This window comes from Rhamphochromis sp. 'chilingali', assembly GCF_963969265.1.
Source record: "Rhamphochromis sp. 'chilingali' genome assembly, chromosome: 2".
Classification (NCBI taxonomy): Eukaryota; Metazoa; Chordata; class Actinopteri; order Cichliformes; family Cichlidae; genus Rhamphochromis; species Rhamphochromis sp. 'chilingali'.
The window spans coordinates 59,133,083-59,149,558 of record NC_137930.1 but is presented as its reverse complement, the minus strand read 5'-3'; the positions used below and the strand labels follow the sequence as shown (position 1 = coordinate 59,149,558).

The 16,476-nt window shown below is 37.8% G+C and overlaps 1 long non-coding RNA gene across 1 annotated transcript; it reads left to right on the top strand.

Moving 5' to 3' along the window:
- Positions 1–5,263: 5,263 nt before the first annotated feature.
- LOC308392325 lies at positions 5,264–12,589 on the top strand. The gene is made up of 4 exons (XR_013970794.1): positions 5,264–5,364; positions 7,127–7,159; positions 11,544–11,703; positions 11,923–12,589. It is a non-coding gene; the product is annotated as an uncharacterized lncRNA (long non-coding RNA).
- The last annotated feature ends 3,887 nt before the right edge of the window (positions 12,590–16,476 follow it).

Genomic DNA, 16,476 nt, shown 5'->3' with positions numbered 1-16,476 from the left:
TGAACAGGATGTATGCAGGTAAACTCCAGATTGACACGAGCTGATTGGTGGAGTCATGGGGAAAATATTGGCTCGTGATCTACGTTACAGAAAGACAGAGAGAGGTACAACACCAGATGGAAGGTATTTTATTTACACACTAAACTAATCTGATATCCCATTTTCAGCAAATGAAATGAAACAACACAAAATGTATTTTTATTTCATTTTATTTTTTATTTTTTTTTATTTATTTTGGTGTGGCACTGTTTCTTAACTTAAAATGTCCTGTTGTAATTGGACATTTTAAGTTAAGAAACGGTGCCAAACCAACCCCCCCCCCCCCCCCCCCCCCCCCCCTCCACTTCCCTCAAGGTGTATTATTGCAAGGTCAAGACCATGCAATAATACATAGAAACTCCAACCCCCAAGAGCATGCACTTTGGCGACAGTGGGAAGGAAAAACCCCCTTTTACAAGGGGGAAACCTCCAGCAGAACCAGGCTCAGGAATGGGGTGGCCATCTGCCTTGGCCAGTTGGGGATGAGGGAAGGAAGGCAGGAGAAAAAGAGTGGTTATTTTAACCACTCTTTTTTTTTTTGCCAATTAAAATTGGTCCATCTCATCTAAACTTGGTTTTAAAACTAAGTTTAGATGAGATGGACCAATTTAAATAAATATTTTAAGACAAGCACGTGTGCTTGTCTTAAAATAGCACACCTTTTTCTCATTTGCACTCATTTAGTGTGCACATGAGAAAATCCTAGAGATGATACTTTGTCTCTTCAGCTTGGCATGTTTTTTGAAAGTGTTGACAATTATTTCGTCAACCGTTGGGTTGCTTAACTTCATGAACTGTCCTGGAGAATGCCACTTTTCATGGAGATCATTGTATACTGTCAAGCTGAGTTCTTCAATGTTCTCTAGGGAGATTTTATATTTTTTGGACAAAATTTTGTTCCAGATCTTTTGGCTAAGCCTCTGTACAATGAAGTCAGTTGTTCCTGAATGCCATGTCGTCGTCTCATTTAGTTCGGCCATACTGTGTATTACCAGATCTCTAGTGAATTTTTCCACAAGCTCCCAGTACTCGTCCCAGTTTTTAGATACACTGAGTACTCTTTTTGGTAATCCCAGCAGGTGTTTGGTGAAGATTGGAACAGTAATGTTATCAAGCTGCTCCCTCAGACTAAAAATCAAATATTTTTCCTTGCATTTGTGTGTTTTGCAAAGATCCTTTAAAATGGCCTCGTGGATATTTTTTAGGCTTTTTGGAGATAGATCCAAATGTTTGTCATTAATTTCTGGCCACATTTTCTCAAGCAGGCGATCACCAATGCAGTCAGGAGTGAGGCGCTCTGTGAAGAGCTTGTGTTTAGAGGCGACGTTGTCTATGGCCTTTGAAACCACCATCTGAATAACTTTGTTGACACACAACTTTTCCTCGCTCAGAGAATCAGATAGTGGACTGATCTGACAAGAAGTTAAAGACTCACTGTCACTGAGGAATCCCTGAAATCTGGGGGTTGCCTCATCTTTCAGTCCTCGACTTTCTGTTTCATCTCTGTAGCTTGAGTTGTCTACAGATATGCAGCCTACAACTGGTTGAGCCTCCAATCCCTGGTCTTCTACAGAGCTTTCACTTAGAGAATCAGACAGCAGACTGATACTAGAAAAAGTTAAAGACTCAGTGTCAGACTCAGGTACTTCTAGCTTCACATTGTTTTCCAGGAGACAAGATTCTGTTTTGTCAAAGTCTTTTCTATCAGCTGTGAAGTTTTTCTTCATACAGCTCTTTTTTGGCTTTGCTGTGTCTATTGTTTCGAGTTGTGTGTTTGAATTACCCACAGATATGCAGTCTAGGGCTGCTTCAGCCTCCAGTCCTGGAGTTTCTAAGTTTTCATTATCACCGTGGTCATCCACAGAGCTTTCATTCAGGATGCTGTCCTTTGCTCCTGTATCCTCTGTTTTCTCGGGGCAGTCTGTGCCCATGGACTGAAGACAGACCTCAGAGGTCTGCATGGAGGTTGGATCTCCATTCTCTGTGGGTTCCCTAGTTGATCTCACTAACATTTTACAAAACTTCAGCATGTCTGTTAACAAAGTGGAAAGCAGATGAAAGTCACAGTACTCTGGTTTGAACGGTACCAGAGATTGCCACTGTGGTACAATTGTACCAAAAAAGTGGTTGATGAGTAACTCCCAAGTTTCCACTGAGGTGTAAGTGAGTGGAGTATTCATGTTAAAGTCTGTACTATTTAAACTCTGAATTGGAGAAGTGGGATTCATTTGATGTGTAGTTGGAGTTGTGCTAGACATGTGTGCTGTTTGTAAACTAAATGCGCTTAAATTACACTCGCTGCTCTGATGCATAAATGCTTTGTGAACTGAGCTTTACTGGCATTGCTCTTGGCTATTTATAGCCTCGCATGTCAGAAGCCACGCCCACCCCGAAGAACGCATTGATAGGTCACAGCAGGTAGCCAGTGTGACGTCACACGCAGTTCTTGGCCCGAAGAAAACTGTTTAAAGTTAAATAATAATAATAATAATAATAATAATAATAATAATAATAATAATAATAATAATAATAATAAATTCTGTTTAAAGTAAATAACAGCTCCCATGTGGCTCATTTATCAATAACAAAGAACCTTAAACGTTTTTTTTTTTTTAGGTTAATAGCGATAATATATCCATAAGCACCCCAAGGTGAAGAAATACAGACAGGCTTTGAATGCTGCCTTGTTTTCATTGTCGCTAATAAAGTCTCGTACAAACATCAGCTAACGACAGGAGCGAGAACAGCCTGGAAAGCCTTAAGAGAGATAAAATAAATATAACTTTGATATGAACTAAAGTCTTTTTGTTGTTATTTCGTTATTGTATTTTGTGGCGTGGTGGCGGGGAAAGAACTCAACTAAGTATATCTGGTATACTTATCCGGCAGTATTTCCTAAATGTATATTAAATTGCAAACCATTGGAAAGAGATCAACAAATGTCGTGTAGCTGTGATCATTTTTGGCTGGATACACTAGGTGGAAGCAGCGATTTCTAATCCAAGGTACCTCAACCAAAGAAGAAGCACAGAGGCGAGCGATCCTTTCTAACTAACGGTGAGCAAAGTCCTGAAAAATCAAGCCGCGTTTTATTTTATTTTTTAGAAATCAGAGAAGGTATATTTCAAGATATTCTAAAACACACCCGGATTTTTTAAATGAAATAGGCTATTATCACAATATTTTTTTGGCTATCATGTCTGATCTCTCTTGTTCTCTTCTTCATCTCTAGGTTGGTGCTCCCTGCTCCGACTTTCTCCTCCTCTTTCTCACACGCTGCTGAATTTATCCTTGTGTGTCAGAGGTGCAAAGCCATAAGAATGAACAATAAATAGAACTGAAACTTTTTGGGTTGTTATTTAATTATTGAATTCTGTGAAGTGGAGGCGTAAAAAGAGCTCAGGTTATTTAATTAAGTGGTACTAGCAAACATAGGGAACATACATACCCAGCCAACATGTATATATGGGCCCCACCTGGTTTTTGCTCGGGCTGGATGGGTACCATGTGGGCATGGTCTCAAACTGGGCTTTTTGTATGGGGCCTACTTGGGTTCTTCACATTAAACCCATATGGGCCATCCCAAGTGAGCACTTTTAGTAGGTCCTAGCTGGGTCAAACATGGGAAACACTTAACTTGGTCCAAAATGGGAAACACATGTTGGACCCACTTGGGTTTTCCACCTGGGATAGAAATGGGCAAACAGTCATTTAAGGATAGGCTGTTGTTGTGTGCCCCAGGTGGGGCAAAGTTAGGTAATCAATATATGTTTTAGTATCGATGACACAGGTGGGGCCCACCTGGTCGAAGTACATGGGTCACACATGGGCAAATGCAAGTCAGACCCTGCATTGAGCATTGAGAACCAATTTCAACTCCAGAAGTGTGTGCTGAACTACGTCAAAACTTTCTGCAAAGATTCTATTGCCTTTTCAAGGTTTGAGCCAAAGGAATAAATAACTCTCTTTTATAACCTGCAGACGGCACCCATGGGGTACCATTCTCTAACAAATCACCCTAACTTTAACATATTTGGCACAACCTCAGTCTATCACTTTTGCTACCCTTATGTACAGTCAGATGTTCTTTACCCTTCATTTTTGACCCTCTCAGTATTTAGCCTTGGCTGGCAAATGTACTCAAAGTCCACACTGAGACCTCAAGATGTTATGTGTTATCAGACACTACAACCCAGCTGTCAAGTGAGACTATAGGAACTTTGGTGTTTTTGAACATTCAATGTTACTCAAAACACTCTGCACACTATTCCAAATAACTGGTTACTTTTTAATTTTAGATTTCATTTTAAGTACTTAATGTGAACTTTCAGCACTCTGCATGGTAGGCTGCATGGTGAGGATCAGATAAGATAAAATAAGGACTTCATAATTCTTCTTAGGTAAATTCACTTGTCACAGCAGCAATAATAAGTGATTAAAACGGACACAAGAGTAGAAAAAAAGAAAAGCAAAAAATACAAATAAAAAACCTAAGATAAAAGTGAATTACACAGACAAAATCCAGATTTGGCATTTGCAAATTAAGGATTACTGGTTGTTCAAACAATTAAGACTATTTACTTGAGCAAACATGCAGTTGAGGATTTTTAGTAGATCAGACACACTCTACTGTATTAGAGAAAAGACAGTTAGCTACATGGAAGATGGAAGTTTTGGTTAATCAGATCCAGTAAAGCTCCTGAAGTATATTACCAATCTGTTAAAATGTTACTCTTCAAACTTGTGCCCTCAAATTATATAACCAGAAATAATTTATATTATCTTTGAACTAGTGGAAAGGAGAGGGAATGGGGTCTTTCAAGCAGTCACACTTCAACTGTGAAACTCCCTTGTCCTTATGGTGTATTGACACTATTGAAACTTTTCAAAAGCAGTCTAATGTTAGAAGAGCTTTTAGGTAAACTGTTATTCTTCTTCTTATCATTATGATATTTTTATTAATTATATTTTTATTATGATGTTGATTTGGGTGACAATTTTTGATAAATATCATATATTAATTTTTTAAACATATTAACCATCCCTATGCTTAAAATTTTAAAAACAAAATTGTTCTTTTAAACTTGTGCATTGTTTGACTTTTAAAATTTTTGTATCAGGTGTAAAACGACTTTTTAAATAAAGTTGTTTTTAACGTGAGCAGCTCCTATTGGCTCGTTTAAAAAGAGGGAGGAGCAGATTGCACCGGCTAGCGTCTAGTCTTCGCGGTCTTTCGTCTGTTGCGGCCTTTTCTCTCCCTGGTGTTTGAGAACATGGAGGACAAAAGGATACCAAAGAATCGAAAACAAGACAAAGAAGACAAAGGTAAATACTTAAAGTTTGATACGTTTTCATCAATGGTTATTTTAGTAACTTTCTATAGTCGTCCTAAACGGTATAAGGGGGAGAAGCATAACATCTTTAGTTATCAGGTAGAACTGGGTTAATTTACTGCATTGTCTTTGGCAAACATAATTTAAAGTTAATTACAAAACTCTTACTGCCTATGTCTGTGAAGGTTCTCAGTTATCCAGGTCATCGTAGTCAAAGGAGCTCTTTGCAAGCTCCTTTGACTCTTGCTGCCTATATTCTACTCAATAAAGTTCATCTTATCTTATTCTGTTTTCATTGCACCATTCTCTCTATACAGTTTTTGAATTTACACACTATAACGTACACGGCAGTTGTTTTTCTGTGCTTCTGCAACTGTTTCTTAGGTTTTCCTATAAGGTTTTTGTAATTAATTTTAAAAATGTATATTATTTTTTGGCTTTAGTGGATTCCCGCTCAGCTAACTCGGCCATTATGCACTACCCAGTAAACAAGATGGCTGAACAGTATTTTAAATGTCTGAACATGAGCTAGTCATACCATGTTACATAATATTCATGTGCAGTGTAGCAAGCTCACCTTATAGGGGTGTAAAACATGAGGCGTATGAGGTGATTGTTTAAATTACAGGAGTAGATGCCTGCAGCTGAAACGGTTTTCTGATCTGAACGTGAACCTACTGGTCACGTTTACGGTAATGTTACCAGATATGCATTGTACTATAGGAAAACGGTGGTGCATCAGTGTGCAAAAAGCCCCCAAAAGAAACACACAGCTTCTTTAGCTCAAACACTGTCTGATCTCTTAGATACTGCTGTTCCATCTAGGTATTGGTTACTGAGAAATGTTAGGTCATTAATTAATTAAGAGAGTGCAGCTGTTCAGATCAGATGGTGAAGTAGGAAAATGCAGAACATGAATTACAATTACAAAGCTTAAGTTTAAAACAATTATTATATATTAAGCATTTTTTTTGCTCTTTTTTAAAAATTCTTTTAGCTAATAATGGACTCAATTTTATTATCAACTTCAAAGACCTATTAAACTTTTAAACCATTAAATCCAGGAAATTAGATGCCCGTAAATGTACAAGATCTTCTTTATGGCTTGTATCCCCAAATATTCAATAATCCTTTCTAAAAGTACACAAATTTTGTTCTTTTCAATTAAATAGTGCATGTTTAATGTATTCTTGAGCAGGTAAAAATTCCACTAAATTAGTTTTTGCATATTTTTAAGTATAATCAAATTTTTATAGTTTGCAAGTACTTTTAATTTGGAGATTTTGCCACTTGATTTGAAGTTTGGATAGTGCTTTAGTGTATAGTGGATAGTGTAATTTGTAAATGTTTTGAACTCATCTGGCTTCTTAATAATTTAATAAAAAATTAACAAGCCATGTGATAATTTGAAAACCACTAGGGACCACTTATTACTATGTCACCAATTTTTTACTTAAAGGAATTTAGGATTTATGTCTGTCAAGTCACTTGTTCTGGCATAAGTCACCATTTTGATATATCTTCCTGTGACTTTAAAGTCTGTCAGCTAGTTGGATACATTTTTGCACTGCTAGTGTTTGCTGCTTGAATTAGTCAGTTTATCATATAAACACATGCAGTGCCTTTCAAACTTTTAATTACACTGTTCATTTTGTGCATTAGTAAGAGAATCTTTTATATTGAATTATCCTGGGAAAAAACAAAAATGTTTTTATTTTCTCATGCACTTTCTTTCATTTCCTTATCACGTTTAGATTCTTCAAGATCACAAGCACCATCTTTGACATGTAAGTAACTTTCATATTATTTGTATTACTTATTATTATTATTTTTGAAAAGTGATGGTCTTTGGGGCATCCTTTATTTTTTTTTTACTGGTATTCAATGTGTGTGTGTGTGTGTGTGTGTATATATATATATATATATATATATATATATATATATATATATATATATATATATATATATATATATATATATATATATATATATATATATATATATATATATATATATATATATATATATATATATATATATATGTATATATATATATATATATATGTATATATATATATATATATGTATATATATATATATACACACACACACAGGTGTATATGATCAATTTTAAAATTTAACATTTATTTAAATTTCCATCTTTTATGCTAACAATAATGCCAACAGTGTTCTCTTCACTTGTCCCACAACTCTGACAGTTTTGGTCCTCTGCTCTCCTCACAATTGGCTGATTTCCATCTGAGCTGCTACTGTCAACTGCATTAAACTGATTTTACATTGCCTTGTTATTCTAATCTTTATCTGCGTTTTGGACTCCAAACATTCACACCTGCTGTTAGTAACCAGAGCTCACAAGAGTGTAAGGCGTGTTGTTCAATAAAGTGATCAATGTGTTCACTAGCTGATTTAAATAAACCGGTAACTTATTAAATCCATATTTTATAGGAAGTACATTACTGATAAAAGTGGTAATAAACACGGTAACCAATAAAAATTTAAATTTCCTGTTATAAAAAAAAATACTGCTGTGAGCTCGGTTTTCTAACACCAGGTGTGAACATCTACAGTCTTTAAGCTCTGTAAAGATTTAAAAATAAAAGCATTCAATAACATACCATTAAACACTAAATTAGTTTGATGGTGTTGACTGCAGCAGCTCAATGTTAATCAGCTCATGGTGATGGGAGCAGATGAGCGTTTTTCATCATGGTTGTTAGTGATGTGTTGGTCAAAATGAAACGGCTCTTTGAAGTGAATGACACAAGCATGTGTTTTTTTTTTTCTCTCACTCTCTCTCGCACTTTTCCCCGCTTCACTCCGCAGCAAGCCTAGTACTTTGTGCTGGGAAGAGGGGGGAGGGGCGGTAGTTACACACGCAGTAGCACAGGAACAGAGCGGGAGGGAGAGAGACAGAAAGAGAGCCAGGGACAACAACGTCACATTAGAAAGGTATAGTGATCATGCACAACTATTTTCAATTGCAGATGATAAAGGACTCAGAAAGTTTATTCATGCAGGCCCATATGACAGAGAATATGCATTTTCTTTTTGTTTTCATATTATAATTTATATTTGTGTTGGGGTTTGCAGTGTTTTGTGTCGTTTCACTTTAAATTTGTTTAAAAGGAAAAAGCTGAAAATTTAAATAGTTAAAAGTTCAAATGTAAATAGTTGTTTTTTGTATTATGATTTATTTATTACATTTTATGTGGAGAGAATAAATAAAAGTATATTTACGGTGCCCGATAGAGACAAAGCACGTACAAACCCCAAAACACGTAAAAACTCTATAGCATGTACAAAACACAACAGAAGTGCTCCAGGATGCTAGGCACAGTGTTGAGCTTTTGTTACCTAGTGGCTACACAAGCCAGGAAGTACCAACGACCGGATTTGGTGTGTGGTAGTAACAGGTAAATGAACAGTTTTTGGAATTTTTTATAAATATATATGAGTGCTTGTGTATAAATACACAAACAATACACATATGATTTCAATTGTGTAAATTAAGTGATCTAGATAGCTCTGTTTTGGAAGTTCAGTTAATGCTAGAAATGGGTTTTGAGGTTTGTACATGCTTTGTCTCTAGGGGCCACCATATACATTTATATATAAACATATATAAATAAAACCACGTTTCTTTTTTTACGTTAGTAATTCCTTTTGTGCATAATTTCATATTGTTGTTAATAATAAATTAAAGCAACAAAACAACCTGAAGAGCCAGTTGCGAGCCGAAAGAGCCGGCTTTCTAAAAAGAGACGAAAATCCCGTCACTAGTTGTGTAATATGCTGGTATTGATATGATCAAAAATGAACTTAGTTGTTTTGTATTCTATAGAAATTGTACATCTAATTATTAACGAGGCTTTCTGCTGATGTTATCAATTAAAATTTTATTGTTTTATTTTTAAGCAACAACTTTTTAGTATGCAATCAGTCCATGCTGTACAGGACAGATTTGTAAACTGTGCATACAAAAATAGTCTATTTTACAAAATTGCTCTTTCAACAAATGTAAATCACAGCAGATTTTTTTTGTTGTAGGTGCGCTGTCACAACTAGGGGGGAAGTCCTCAAAATTGAAGGCAGAACAGGAAAATACATGGAAATAACAATTTTCCTTTAAGCACATCAGTAAAGGTCGATCCAGATACTTGATAACTGTTGGTATAGGTATGACATGAATTTGAATCTCCATTATCACAGGTTTTAATTGGGAGCCAACATGCAGATATACAGGAGGATTATAAACAGCAATTCCTATTGCATACAACTGTTTTAGAAAATACCAACAACACTGTTCATTTATCACTTGCTGGTCTATAGACTTTACAGTGTGGATGGAGGGAAAATCCATCTGGCTCCACTCTGGCTGAATTGGTGCTACAAACAATTCTGCGCTCGGCTTTCCTGGCTGTGTGTGGATTTAAACTTACACATCCAAATTTTGACCCTATTTTTCTTTCTTTTAGCTGATTGGTCAATTTCATGTCAATCACCAATTAAACAATCCAATCAGAGAACATCTCCAGAAGTTGATTCTGTTCATCTGGACGTAGCATTTTCAGTGGGAGAAAATGCTGCAAGCGCTACGTCCAGATGAAGAGAATCAACTTTTGGAGATTTACTTACCTGGATGATTGAGCATGCATCAAGACAATCAGAGAACAGATAAGTTTGGCTGTTGGAGGGCTGCATTACGGAGCTTCAGGTCATGGAAGAATAAATTCCCTTTCACATACCAGAGCAGCATTTTTCTTCATTAGCTCGAAGTAAAACAGTCTGTGCGTGTCAGAGTTCAGTGGTTTTTGTGTCACAGGGCTTATGTGTAAAAATCTGGCCAGGGACCATCACATTACACTGCTATCATATTTTTCTGTTGCTATCATGTTTCTTTTCTGAGATGTTGTTACTTTTATGACAGATGTAACGAGAAATCTTCCAGAAAGTTAAATTTTTTTTATGGTAATGGTAAATGGCCTGCATTTATATAGCGCTTTTCTAGTCCCTAAGGACCCCAAAGCGCTTCACACTACATTCAGTCATTCACACATTCACACACTGGTGATGGCAGCTACATTGTAGCCACAGCCACCCTGGGGCGCACTGACAGAGGCGAGGCTGCCGGACACTGGCGCCACCGGGCCCTCTGACCACCACCAGTAGGCAAACACGGGGTTAGTATCTTGCCCAAGGATATTTGGCACGCAGCCAGGAGGCAGCCTGGGATCGAACCACCGACCTTCTGATTAGTGGCTGACCTGCTCTGCCACCTGAGCTACAGCCACCCCTTATTCTAATATTCTAATCAAATATTTGATTCTGATAACAGATAAAGATTTTTTTTTTTAACTTTTGTTCTGCTATTTCATAGTTTATACAAATTTTGGCCAATTCCTATTTATTTTATCCCTTTAGCCCCCAAAAAGTCGCCAGCGACAGGTTTTTCCAAACCTGTCTCGTCAAACCTGAGCTCTGCCAGGGGCCCAACACGCCTGGACTTTTAGAAGAAAGGAGATGTCCGAAAATAAACCACAGGGTCAAATACTTGATTTTGTTCAGTGTTTTAGAGTTATTAATTTGAATTGACTAATTTAAATATTTTATTCATGTACATTTTGATTGCCTTTAGTAAAAATGGCAAAATTTCAATTTTTTCCCCCCTGTTATTAATCCTTGATTACATTCATATAGTATACAGTAGAGGAAAAAACCTACCAGACCTACCAGTTATCCTGCGTAATATTATTGGGGATAAGGGTTAAGGAACCGCAATTAATTTTTTTTAGTTTAGCTTGTGTTTACTACCATATTTTTTTATTATCACCACACAGTAAACATTAAGTAATATGTAAAGTGTCCATTTATCCTCCATTCCGGTCCATTATCTTAAGCTTAGGCTGTTGCCCCTCGACCCAATCCGGTACTAAGTATAGAGGCCCAGACTTCGCTCTCTCCAGGCACTTGGCCCAGCTCTTCCGGGGGAATCCCAAGGCATTTCCAGGCCAGCCGAAAAACATAGTCCCTCCAGCATGTCCTGGGTGTTCTGGGTCTCTTCCTGGTGGGACGTGCCCAAAACACGTCACCAGGGAGGCATCCTAACCAGATGCCAGTATCTAATCTGTCCTTTTTGTATGTTCCCCTCAGGTTGCCATGGTAGCAGATACAGGGGAAACAAGTGTAGACGATGCCACAAGAAGGATGATGAAATTCCTCATATCACCTGAGCTGGCTGTGGAGTACAACATGCTTGGCCGACATGGGAAAAAAAAGTTCAGAGATTTGCGTCTTTTTAATGTTGTGTATGGTAAGTTAGTTTCACTTGAGACATTTGAACTTTAGAAAACTAAACTTTTTTAATAAAGTGTTTGAAAGTGTAATTGAGATTGGTTATCATGCAATTTGTATATATTTTTTGAGGCAATAAAATGAAATAAACATTGTTCTTTGCAAATCATCACCAAATGAAGTAAGCTAAGATTAACTTTACTTTGGCTTGCCCATTTTTCTTCTTCTTCATTTGCAGAGGCACTGAAGAATTATTTAACATCAAAAGTCAACTTCAAGAAGCAGAGAAGGCTCTGTCAAAGTGGTTCACTGGAGCTAAAGACAGAGGAGGACCGAGGGCTGCAAGGGTACAAAATAGACTTACGGCTCTGTAAAAATACAAAACAAGAAACCCTGCTGATTCAAGATAAGCTTTTGAGTTTTCCATCTGACTTTTTCCCCATGTTACTACAGTTCCAAATATCTAAGGAATTTTGCTGTAGTTTGACATTTCTAGTTTTTAAACGTTTACGCACTTTGGAATACAGTTATGTAAAATCACAGTTGTTGGACAAAATAAATGTGAAAAATGTTGTTTTGTGTACCCTCGTGATTTTTGAAATGGTTTTATTTACAAATTAGATTTTGTTTGCGGTCAGCTTTAATATATTTGGTGTCTTTGTGTCACAGAACCCGTATTAGCCGTCTAAAAAATTGATTTTGTGACTGTTTTACTACATGGGGCCCACTCAGTGCCAGAACTTAGTCAATTCAAACTAGAAGTAAGATGCAAATACAGAACCTACTGCTAATGCCATTCCAACTTTTTAGCTCATGTTTTCCTCATGTTGTACCCACTAAGAACTTGAAAAATGGGGCCTAGGTGGGTTTCAGTGTACTTTGCCCAGTTGGGGTTCATTTAGTTCCCAGATTTTACCAATATAACACCAAAATGGGCTTATAAAATGGGGCCATTATGGAACCCGTGGACAATCCCACTTAAAACCCACTTTTTAGCCTATGTGATGCCCACATGGTACCCACAAAAACTGGAAAGATGGGGCCCGGGTGGGTTTATGAGTACTTTGCCCAGTTGGGGTCTATTTAGTTCCCAGATTTTACCAATATAACACCAAGATGGGCTTATAAAATGGGGCCATTATGGAACCCGTGGACAATCCCACTTAAAACCCACTTTTTAGCCTATGTGATGCCCACATGGTACCCACAAAAACTGGAAAGATGGGGCCCGGGTGGGTTTATGAGTACTTTGCCCAGTTGGGGTCCATTTAGTTCCCAGATTTTACCAATATAACACCAAGATGGGCTTATAAAATGGGGCCATTATGGAACCCGTGGACAATCCCACTTAAAACCCACTTTTTAGCCTATGTGATGCCCACATGGTACCCACAAAAACTGGAAAGATGGGGCCTGGGTGGGTTTTTGTGTATGTTGCCCAGTTGGTGCCCATTTAGTTCCTAGATTTTACCAATATAACACCTATATGGGCAATTAACATGGGGCCATTACGGAACCCGTGGACAATCCTATATGGGGCCCATTTTTCAGCCCATTTCCAAACCATATGGGCCCCACATATAAATGTTGGCTGGGTACATCTGCAGCCATGCAGCTGCACTGCTTTTTTAAGGTTGAGTGAGGATGGGAAGAACAGACAAAGAAACCACATGCTCAAAAATAAACAATAAATTGACCTCCCCAAAGGGATTAATAAAGTTCTATTCTATGCTCTACGTTAAGAGACCTGTTTTAATTCGGATAAGTCCCTCTGAGAGTAAAGGCAATCTCCAGCAGGCCTGAGCTAAGGAAACAAAGTACACTAATGTAGTTATAACGTAATGAGTCGTTATAGATATATACGTAATTATACACTGTATTGAGCAGGCTACTGCCCACACTAAACTGTGACTATCACCAGGCAATCTGGGGGTGTTTCCTAAATCACTAGCAGGCGCCAAACTTCTGACAGAGTGAACAGGATGTATGCAGGTAAACTCCAGATTGACACGAGCTGATTGGTGGAGTCATGGGGAAAATATTGGCTCGTGATCTACGTTACAGAAAGACAGAGAGAGGTACAACACCAGATGGAAGGTATTTTATTTACACACTAAACTAATCTGATATCCCATTTTCAGCAAATGAAATGAAACAACACAAAATGTATTTTTATTTCATTTTATTTTTTATTTTTTTTTATTTATTTTGGTGTGGCACTGTTTCTTAACTTAAAATGTCCTGTTGTAATTGGACATTTTAAGTTAAGAAACGGTGCCAAACCAACCCCCCCCCCCTCCACTTCCCTCAAGGTGTATTATTGCAAGGTCAAGACCATGCAATAATACATAGAAACTCCAACCCCCAAGAGCAAGCACTTTGGCGACAGTGGGAAGGAAAAACCCCCTTTTACAAGGGGGAAACCTCCAGCAGAACCAGGCTCAGGAATGGGGTGGCCATCTGCCTTGGCCAGTTGGGGATGAGGGAAGGAAGGCAGGAGAAAAAGAGTGGTTATTTTAACCACTCTTTTTTTTTTTTGCCAATTAAAATTGGTCCATCTCATCTAAACTTGGTTTTAAAACTAAGTTTAGATGAGATGGACCAATTTAAATAAATATTTTAAGACAAGCACGTGTGCTTGTCTTAAAATAGCACACCTTTTTCTCATTTGCACTCATTTAGTGTGCACATGAGAAAATCCTAGAGATGATACTTTGTCTCTTCAGCTTGGCATGTTTTTTGAAAGTGTTGACAATTATTTCGTCAACCGTTGGGTTGCTTAACTTCATGAACTGTCCTGGAGAATGCCACTTTTCATGGAGATCATTGTATACTGTCAAGCTGAGTTCTTCAATGTTCTCTAGGGAGATTTTATATTTTTTGGACAAAATTTTGTTCCAGATCTTTTGGCTAAGCCTCTGTACAATGAAGTCAGTTGTTCCTGAATGCCATGTCGTCGTCTCATTTAGTTCGGCCATACTGTGTATTACCAGATCTCTAGTGAATTTTTCCACAAGCTCCCAGTACTCGTCCCAGTTTTTAGATACACTGAGTACTCTTTTTGGTAATCCCAGCAGGTGTTTGGTGAAGATTGGAACAGTAATGTTATCAAGCTGCTCCCTCAGACTAAAAATCAAATATTTTTCCTTGCATTTGTGTGTTTTGCAAAGATCCTTTAAAATGGCCTCGTGGATATTTTTTAGGCTTTTTGGAGATAGATCCAAATGTTTGTCATTAATTTCTGGCCACATTTTCTCAAGCAGGCGATCACCAATGCAGTCAGGAGTGAGGCGCTCTGTGAAGAGCTTGTGTTTAGAGGCGACGTTGTCTATGGCCTTTGAAACCACCATCTGAATAACTTTGTTGACACACAACTTTTCCTCGCTCAGAGAATCAGATAGTGGACTGATCTGACAAGAAGTTAAAGACTCACTGTCACTGAGGAATCCCTGAAATCTGGGGGTTGCCTCATCTTTCAGTCCTCGACTTTCTGTTTCATCTCTGTAGCTTGAGTTGTCTACAGATATGCAGCCTACAACTGGTTGAGCCTCCAATCCCTGGTCTTCTACAGAGCTTTCACTTAGAGAATCAGACAGCAGACTGATACTAGAAAAAGTTAAAGACTCAGTGTCAGACTCAGGTACTTCTAGCTTCACATTGTTTTCCAGGAGACAAGATTCTGTTTTGTCAAAGTCTTTTCTATCAGCTGTGAAGTTTTTCTTCATACAGCTCTTTTTTGGCTTTGCTGTGTCTATTGTTTCGAGTTGTGTGTTTGAATTACCCACAGATATGCAGTCTAGGGCTGCTTCAGCCTCCAGTCCTGGAGTTTCTAAGTTTTCATTATCACCGTGGTCATCCACAGAGCTTTCATTCAGGATGCTGTCCTTTGCTCCTGTATCCTCTGTTTTCTCGGGGCAGTCTGTGCCCATGGACTGAAGACAGACCTCAGAGGTCTGCATGGAGGTTGGATCTCCATTCTCTGTGGGTTCCCTAGTTGATCTCACTAACATTTTACAAAACTTCAGCATGTCTGTTAACAAAGTGGAAAGCAGATGAAAGTCACAGTACTCTGGTTTGAACGGTACCAGAGATTGCCACTGTGGTACAATTGTACCAAAAAAGTGGTTGATGAGTAACTCCCAAGTTTCCACTGAGGTGTAAGTGAGTGGAGTATTCATGTTAAAGTCTGTACTATTTAAACTCTGAATTGGAGAAGTGGGATTCATTTGATGTGTAGTTGGAGTTGTGCTAGACATGTGTGCTGTTTGTAAACTAAATGCGCTTAAATTACACTCGCTGCTCTGATGCATAAATGCTTTGTGAACTGAGCTTTACTGGCATTGCTCTTGGCTATTTATAGCCTCGCATGTCAGAAGCCACGCCCACCCCGAAGAACGCATTGATAGGTCACAGCAGGTAGCCAGTGTGACGTCACACGCAGTTCTTGGCCCGAAGAAAACTGTTTAAAGTTAAATAATAATAATAATAATAATAATAATAATAATAATAATAATAAATTCTGTTTAAAGTAAGTAACAGCTCTCATGTGGCTCATTTATCAATAACAAAGAACCTTAAACGTTTTTTTTTTAGGTTAATAGCGATAATATATCCATAAGCACCCCAAGGTGAAGAAATACAGACAGGCTTTGAATGCTGCCTTGTTTTCATTGTCGCTAATAAAGTCTCGTACAAACATCAGCTAACGACAGGAGCGAGAACAGCCTGGAAAGCCTTAAGAGAGATAAAATAAATATAACTTTGATATGAACTAAAGTCTTTTTGTTGTTAT